A 7,988-nucleotide genomic window follows, 5' to 3' on the forward strand; every position below is an offset into this window, starting at 1 on the left:
TGGCTCATGTGATTAGGTAGAGGATCATCAGGGGGTCCATTGTCCCTCTCAGTGGGAAACTCCCACAGAGCTTAAATGTGGGTCTCTTCACCGTTTGATCCTAGAACTGAAGAAGCTTCTCAGATGAGAGGTGAAACGTCTTCAAGCAACTTAAAGAAGTCCAGACGCTTTTCTTTCCAAGCTCCTTAGATTGTGGCAGATACTTCAGGAGATTAAAAAGTTTCCTGAGAGAAAAAAAACAACAACAAAAAAAAAACTGTGCAGCCTCAGTCTTTCTTTAAATGACCTCTGACCTCCTTTTGCAGGTGTGTGTGTGCTGCTGCTGTCTGCACTGACTGTTTGTGCAGGTGAGTAGATGAAGTGCACCATGGTCCAGGACAAACACTGAGTGTAAACACTGATAGAAACTGTCCGTCTGTCCTCCAGTCTCTCTGAGCGTCAGTCCAAACCTTCAGCAGTTCTTCACAGCAGCCTCAGTGTCTCTGACATGTGACGGTCAGCTGGGCTCTGATGGATGGACGGTGAAGAGGGACACAGGAAGTGGGACTGAGTCATGTGGAGCAGGTGGGCGGGGCTTCGGGAGGTTAACTGGTTCATCCTGTTTGCTTGATAAGCAAAGCGAGCCAATCAGTGGAGTTTACTGGTGTGAAGGTGAAGCTGGAGAGAAGAGTGAAGAAGTCAACATCACTGTATCAGGTAATGAAGTCATTCATTTCATCAGACTAACAGCAGACTGTTATACCACCTCTACATCACTCTGTGGGTCTTTTCCTCAGATAAAGAAGTGATTTTGGAGATCCCTGCACTGCACCACTTCCCATGCCGGTGGCGGACTCCCTCAGGTGTCGGTGCGTTGGTGGTTCTTTGTATCTGGGGGTGGGCGTCCGGGTACACACCGGCTCACTCCTTGGCGGCCGCTTATTGGGGCTCGCTTGGGCCATTTCGGAGGTGGGGTGCCCCCGGCCTCTCGGCCTGGGGCTCGGTCACTCAGGCACAGCTGGCTGCCGGCGGAGCTCATGGGCGCGTCACTGCAACTCCCCCTGGCTTCTGCTCCGCGGCTGCTGAGTGAGCCCTCATCTGGGACTCTCCTCAGCTCTTACTGGGACAGTGGCGCGGCTGCCCCTCTGTTGGTCTTCCTTGGTCTCTTGTGTTCTGGGGGCCTCTGGATGTCTGGAGTTTTGATCTCCTCCATACCCGCTTGATACCATAGAGGACAGGGCTGTGGCTCCCCACACTCCCTAGCAGATCATTACATGGAGAAACCTTTGGAATGCAAGCATGCTGATCCACACAGGTATGCACACAGGTGTACACACGGGTATTCACAGACGCGGACTACAGCTTTCTTGGCTGCTGCCTCAAAGCACATTGTGCGCTGTCTATCTTGCGTGTTGCACAATATCGTTTATTATTTAGTAACTATTGATATCTACTGCTAGCTAGTTTATTGTGATGGTGCTTTTTTTTTTCTTATTATGTTGCTCTTTGTTGTTTGCTGTCTCCTCTGTTTTTTTTTCTCCATACAGGTGACCCAGGAGTTTTTTTTGTTGTTTGTTTGTTTTTTTTTCTCTCTTCCCCCCCTTCTCACCGTCTCTTCTCCCCTTTGGTTTTCTTTCTTTCTCTCCCTCTCTTTCTTTCATTCTTTCCCCCTGTCCTATCCCACAGTCATGTCTGTCCCGTTTGCAACTGAAAATCAGTCAGTGTTCTACTGATGAGTTTGGATCATCTCCTCAGAGCTTTCTGAGGGTCAGAGGTCAGAACACTGACATCACTTCCTGTTTAAAGCAAACCTGCTGAGCTTATAATAAATTCAATGACCCAGTTTTATCATCTCTCCTGCAGATGTCTATGACACCACCACCATTTCACCAAGTGCCACCAAACCACCACCAACAACAACTACCAATCTCAATTCCCCTCCTTCTACATCGTCCTCCTCCATCATCTCACCTGTAGCTGCTCTGGGTTCTCTGGGTCTTCTAGATCTTATTCTGGTTGCAGCTTTGCTGTTTTGGAACAAAAAAATAGGTATAAAGTGTGTCAAACCCCCCAGAGCTCATTAGATTAAACATTTTACATGGAAAAATAAATTTTCCTTAATAATTATGTAATTATATACTATAATTCAATTATAAACTGTCCCCATTCACATTGTTTAGATGTGAATAAATAAATAGTCATAAATAGTGCTCCAAATCAGCTGGGATCGGCTGCAGGTGTGACGGTGAGCACAGGTGCGTGGGCCAGGGGCGGGAGCCCGTAATGAGCACCGCCCCAGCAGAGGAGAGAGAGCGCAAAGGAAACAAAACAAACAAAACATGTTGCCAAACACAGAGTCCTGCAACTGAAAATAGTTGTGGATGATTACTATACCTTTCTAATGTCACGTTGTTGTCCCTGCTCTCTCTCTCTCCGTCCCGCTCTGTTCCTGTGCTACTGAGTGTCACTACCGCCCCTCCCCCCTCTGCTCAGTGAAGCGGAAAAAAGTGCGAGAGAGAGGGTGAGAGAAAGAAAAAAAACCCACGGCTCGCGATAAGGAGCCGGCTCGTGTCGTTCACGTCAAAGAGTCGGCTCTGAGAGTTTCCTTCGCGACCGACACATCACTAGCTGGGATAACCACATTTACTCAGGGCCTTCTTGATGTGATGTTCCTCCTGGCCGCTGTGTCTGTGGGGATGGTGTTCGCTCTGTGTTGTAGCGTCCTGATGACGCCCAGTTTGTGCTCCATGCTGGCAGACGTCTTCGGTTTAGAATCTTTTATTATTTGTCTCATGTTTAAATCCTCGTCTTTCTCATTCCTGCAGAAAGGACGCTGTCATCAAGTCTGAGTCAAGTCACCTATCAGGATATGAACTTCAGACAATCAGCCAATAAAATTACAGATACACACTCACATGTTGTTTTCTCCAGTCCGAGGACATTGCAGGTACACATTCAGCTGTTATCCAACAAGTTATTGCTTCACAAAATATGATTATGACCCTTTGTCCACTGTGGGTCCTTGTGATAATTTCTTTGCTCCTCTATTCTTCTTGTCTTTCCATCTCCTGGATTCTCTTTTAACCATCTACTCATTCTCGTTCTCTTGTGCATCAGGGCTGAGTTATTGATGGAGTTTCCCAGATCAAATTTAAAGGAGGATGGGAAGAAGAGGATTTTCTCTCTGCCAGTCCCGTCAGCTCCCTGCTAAGATTTAGAGCTTGTCCTGTTTTTCAGTATGAAGGCCCTGCTCATCTGTTTTTCTTGCCATTGCTTAAAAAGTGTACATTCTGCATCCAAATGTCCAGCTGCCTTCAACTTTGATGTTTGTCTTGGCCAAAAATAAGCCTTCAGTTTATTCCTTTGTTTAAATAAAAGTCTCTTGCTGATAAACTGAACCCTGGCTGTGGCGTCAGAGTAGCGCTATATAAGTGCTACATAAGAACCAGTCCTTCTACCATTTACTAAAAACAGGCTTTTGCCAGGGCTGCAAAGGGATTTGTAAAGAATGAGTTTTTAGTGTACTATGCTTCAGGCAGTTGTTGCATGGAAGTGGCTGTTACTGAAAGTCCAGCACAGACCTGTAGTGACAGCCAGTGACTGGCATTTTGAAATGATAATAATAGCATAATGATTTAAAATTCCAGGTTCCTAATGAAGGTCTTGCAGATAAACAGTAACACATTCTATAATTTATTATTAATAAATAATAAACAGGTGGAGCCGGTAGCTCAGCATGTTTGATTTGGCAGTTTTGCACTAGATGAGCTTCCTGAGGCAACTCAAACGGGATCTGTGTTTCCAGGTGGAACTGAACAACAACCTCTCCATTGGAGCCAATAATAAAAACATGAATAACAATAAGCTTTATTTGGGGCTCTGATCTGAGGATGTAACATCATTTGTAATGTGGGTCTCAACAAGCTCAAGGAACGCTTTAAAAGTAGCCATTAATATGGTAAAATCACAGGTAGCCAGTGTAGCGCTGTTTTTTAAATATGCTGAAAGTGTGGCAGCAGAGTTTTGAACGAGCTGGACTCTTGACTGAGTAAAGTCTGCACTACGTGAGGAGACTGGAGGAGATGAAAGCATGGAAAACTGTGAGATCAACAGATTCATCTTTTTCTGGTGAAATGTCTGGAAGTTTCTTTGGTTTGTGTACAAGAAAGTGAAACAATTTTCTTGAATTCTTACACATTTTTACATGATATTAGTAGGCGGCTCCTTTACTAAACAGCTCCAACTGTTTGTTTTGTTTGAATTTTACAGGACAGCTTTTTCCCGTGTTACTCATTCATTATGGAGCTACTGTAGTTAACATGTAATGCTTCTCTAAAACCCTGTGACACAATCTTCTTTAACATTAGTGCGCATCAACCCCACATCTTCCCTGTTTTATTGCTGATGTTGGCCTGACAGTATTGGGGTAACAATGTCTCCTCTGTTTAGGAGAGGGCAGCAGGGTCACATCCTCACTGACATCACCTGTATTTGCACTACAGTCGTTCCCTTCACTGACCTTTGCTCTCCTTCTCTTTTCCATCAGGTTGTGTAAAACTGAAACAGGCATTAAATGTTTACTACAAATGATGCTTTACACAGAAATGCACTGTTAGCTGTTTTTACACACCAGCCTGTGTGAACCTTTAGTCTGAGCATGGGGTCAAAGGTCAGGACAGAAATGCAGCACTGTAACACATATACATATGTAGAACATCAGACATTTGACTGATTTGTGTTGTGACATTTTCGTTTATACAAATAAATCATCATCACACACAGAAGAAATGTACAGACCGTACATTTATTAGCTAATATCAGTGGATACAAGAAAAATGGTATGAAGACAAACACTAGCAGCCTTAGCGTTTCTGTTCTGAATCTCTAATCTCTCACAGATATTCATCAAACCCTATCCTCTATCAGCTTTCAACATAAGAAAAGTATTAGGCCTCATTGAAAAACAGTCTGTTTGCAGATGAAGTACTTTAAAAATATCTGTGATTTATCTAGATTTTCTTGATTGAGTTTACAATTTACTAGAACTGCCAAAAAAACATGAATAGAAACAAATGATGAAGGATCCACTTCAAGGAAAGTGGAAAAGCCTCTGTTAGCTGCTGTTTGCAGCTGGCACAGTCTAACAGAGGCTAATACCAACGCTAACCAACAGTTTAGCATATCGTCGACAGCTCACCTCAGCATGGCTGTCCTCGGTCAGCAGTGAGCTTTATTAACTTGCACACAGTGTTGGGAAGGTTACTTTTAAAATGTATTCCATTGCAGATTACAGATTACATGCCCCAAAATGTAACTTATTCCGTTGCGTTACTCAATGAGAGTAACGTATTATGAATACTTTGGATTACTTAATATATTATCATGCTGTTTACAACTACGTGAATGTACTATTGCTGTGATTTATTACTGTTACTGAAGGTCCGTGACTCCAAACCGTAGTAAAGGACCTCTGGCTCATACGTCGGGTCCGTGTCGGGCTCGTAGCTGAAAACTAGCTTTACTTTGTTGTCTGGGTCAACTTTGCTAGCAGAGACAGAGAGAGGCGTTGAAAGGCTGCTGCAATGGAAGTTATTGTATTTGAGGAAAACACGAACACAGCGTACAGTCGAGTCATCATCATCATCATCATCATCATCATCATCATCGTTTATTTGTATAACACTTTAAGAACACACCAGGCAGACCAAAGTGCTGAACAACACAGATCAAAACAACAACCAAATTAAAAATACCATAAAATCATTACATACAATAAAATAAATAAGAGGTGTCAGTTTCCTACAGAGTTAAAAGCCAGGGAATAAAAATAGGTTTTTAATCTGAACTTAAAGACCTGCACTGATGACGCTTGTCTAATTTGGAGGGGAAGGTTATTCCAGAGCATCGGAGCCGCAATTGAAAAGGCTCGGTCTCCTCTGCATTTCAGCCGCGACTTAGGGACCGACAGCAGTAGCTGCTCAGCTGAACGGAGCGAGCGAGGAGGAACATGTGGCTTCAGCAAGTTAGATAAGTACACAGGAGCCAGAACATTTAAAGATTTAAAAACCAATAAAAGGACTTTAAAACGAACCCTAAATTCAATGGGAAGCCAATGCAAGGAAGCCAGAACCGGAGTGATGTGATCGAATTTCCTACTACCGGTTAAAAATCGCGCCGCCGCATTTTGCACTAACTGCAGGCGTGACAAGGTGCCTGACCCGACCCCTATTAAAAGGGAATTACAATAGTCCAGACGTGAGGTGATAAAAGCATGAATAAGAGTTTCCAAATTGGGTTTGGAAAGGAAAGGCTTAACCTTCGACAGGCGTCTGAGGTGATAAAAAGCTAATTTTATCACTCCATTTACATGACCTTCAAAAGTAAGCGCAGAATCAAGTTTAACACCAAGATTAGTGATTGAACTTTTCAGATGAGAGGTCAAATCACCAAAATCAACATCTGGAGAATCAGTAGAGCGATGCGGGCCATATAAAATTGCTTCCGTTTTGTGACCATTAAAATTCAAAAAATTATTTGCCATCCATAATTTAATATCGCTAAGACAGTCAAGCAGTGATTGACATGGGGAGGTATCCAAATGACTAAAAGGTAAGTAAAGCTGACAGTCATCGGCATACAAATGAAATGACACTCCGTGTTTACGAAAAAATCGCACCAAGGGGGAGTAAATACAGCGAGAAAAATAATGGCCCAAGGATAGATCCCTGCTTAAAAAGGGAAGTTTGGAGATAGGTCTAAAATTTGACATAGTAGAACTATCAAGGCCAGGTTTCTTAAGTAAGGGGTGTATGACTGCACGTTTAAACCCACTAGGAACATGACCGGTTAACAGACTAGTATTGATAATTTTCAGGATATAAGGTCCAATGATGGGAAATACTTTTCGGAGAAAGCGGGGAGTAACAACATCATTCGGGGAGCCACAGCCACTTAGCATGTAGCACCAACTCCTCTAAGTCACGCAGAGAAATCGGTGCAAAAGCAGGGAATAGGCTTGAGCAAGGAGCATGCATGGCCGGATCAACAATAGGTGGAATCAGAGGCCTCAGGGTAGCAACCTTGTCCACAAAAAAGGTAATAAACTTATTGCACATAGCCTCAGAGGACGGCAAAAGGTTGTAACCCTCCAAGTTAAGTACAGAATTAATCGTATTGTATAAAACACGAGGGTTGTGAGAGTTGGCCGAAATAAATTGAGAAAAGTAGGAGTGTTTATCGGCCTTAACTGCCCTCTGATAAGTTTTCCAACTAATCTTTAGGGCTTCCAGGGAGACATGCAATCTGTCTTAACAGCTTACTTACAGCTGGGCTCGTCAGGCACTCTTCTTGGCTGCAGTGGTTATTATTATATTTACATGCTTCCAGCTCCCGTTTCTGCTCGATGACAGCTCCTACTTTTCCTTTTTCTCCCTCCTCGCGCTCACAGACACATAACGAGTATGGCGGTCCATTCTCCCTGCAGCACGGACTACACTGCCCGTGAGGCTACATTCTGCATTCTGCCTATTAGCTTAACACAACAACAACAACAACAAAAAGGCGCTCTCTCACCCAGGAAACACGCAGAGCGAGAGCGTCACCCTATAACCATGGCAACCGCAACGCTGCCACCTGGAACTACAGAACGTAGCTGTCAAACAAAACCCAAACAGTCCTGACCCGTGACAATATGAAACAGGAAAGTACCGCAGTGTAATCCATTTATTTCAACAAAGTAACTGTATTCTGAATACCACCTTTTTAAACGGTAACTGTAACGGAATACAGTTACTCATATTTTGTATTTTAAATACGTAACGGCGGTACATGTATTCCGTTACTCCCCAACACTGGTTGCACAAGACTCCTTTCACACAGTTTTACACCCTGTTTGAGAGTAAATAAAAGTGGACATTTCTCAGCTCCAGCATTGACAGCTGAGGTAAACGGTGGACCGACAGCTTATCCACAAAATGGGAAAAACTCCGGTCCAGAATCCGGTCCAGTCC

Source organism: Mchenga conophoros, linkage group LG3 (genome assembly GCF_057382185.1).
Source record: "Mchenga conophoros isolate Kocher_MC1m ecotype Shallow Benthic linkage group LG3, M_conophoros_male_GT1.1, whole genome shotgun sequence".
NCBI lineage: Eukaryota > Metazoa > Chordata > Actinopteri > Cichliformes > Cichlidae > Mchenga > Mchenga conophoros.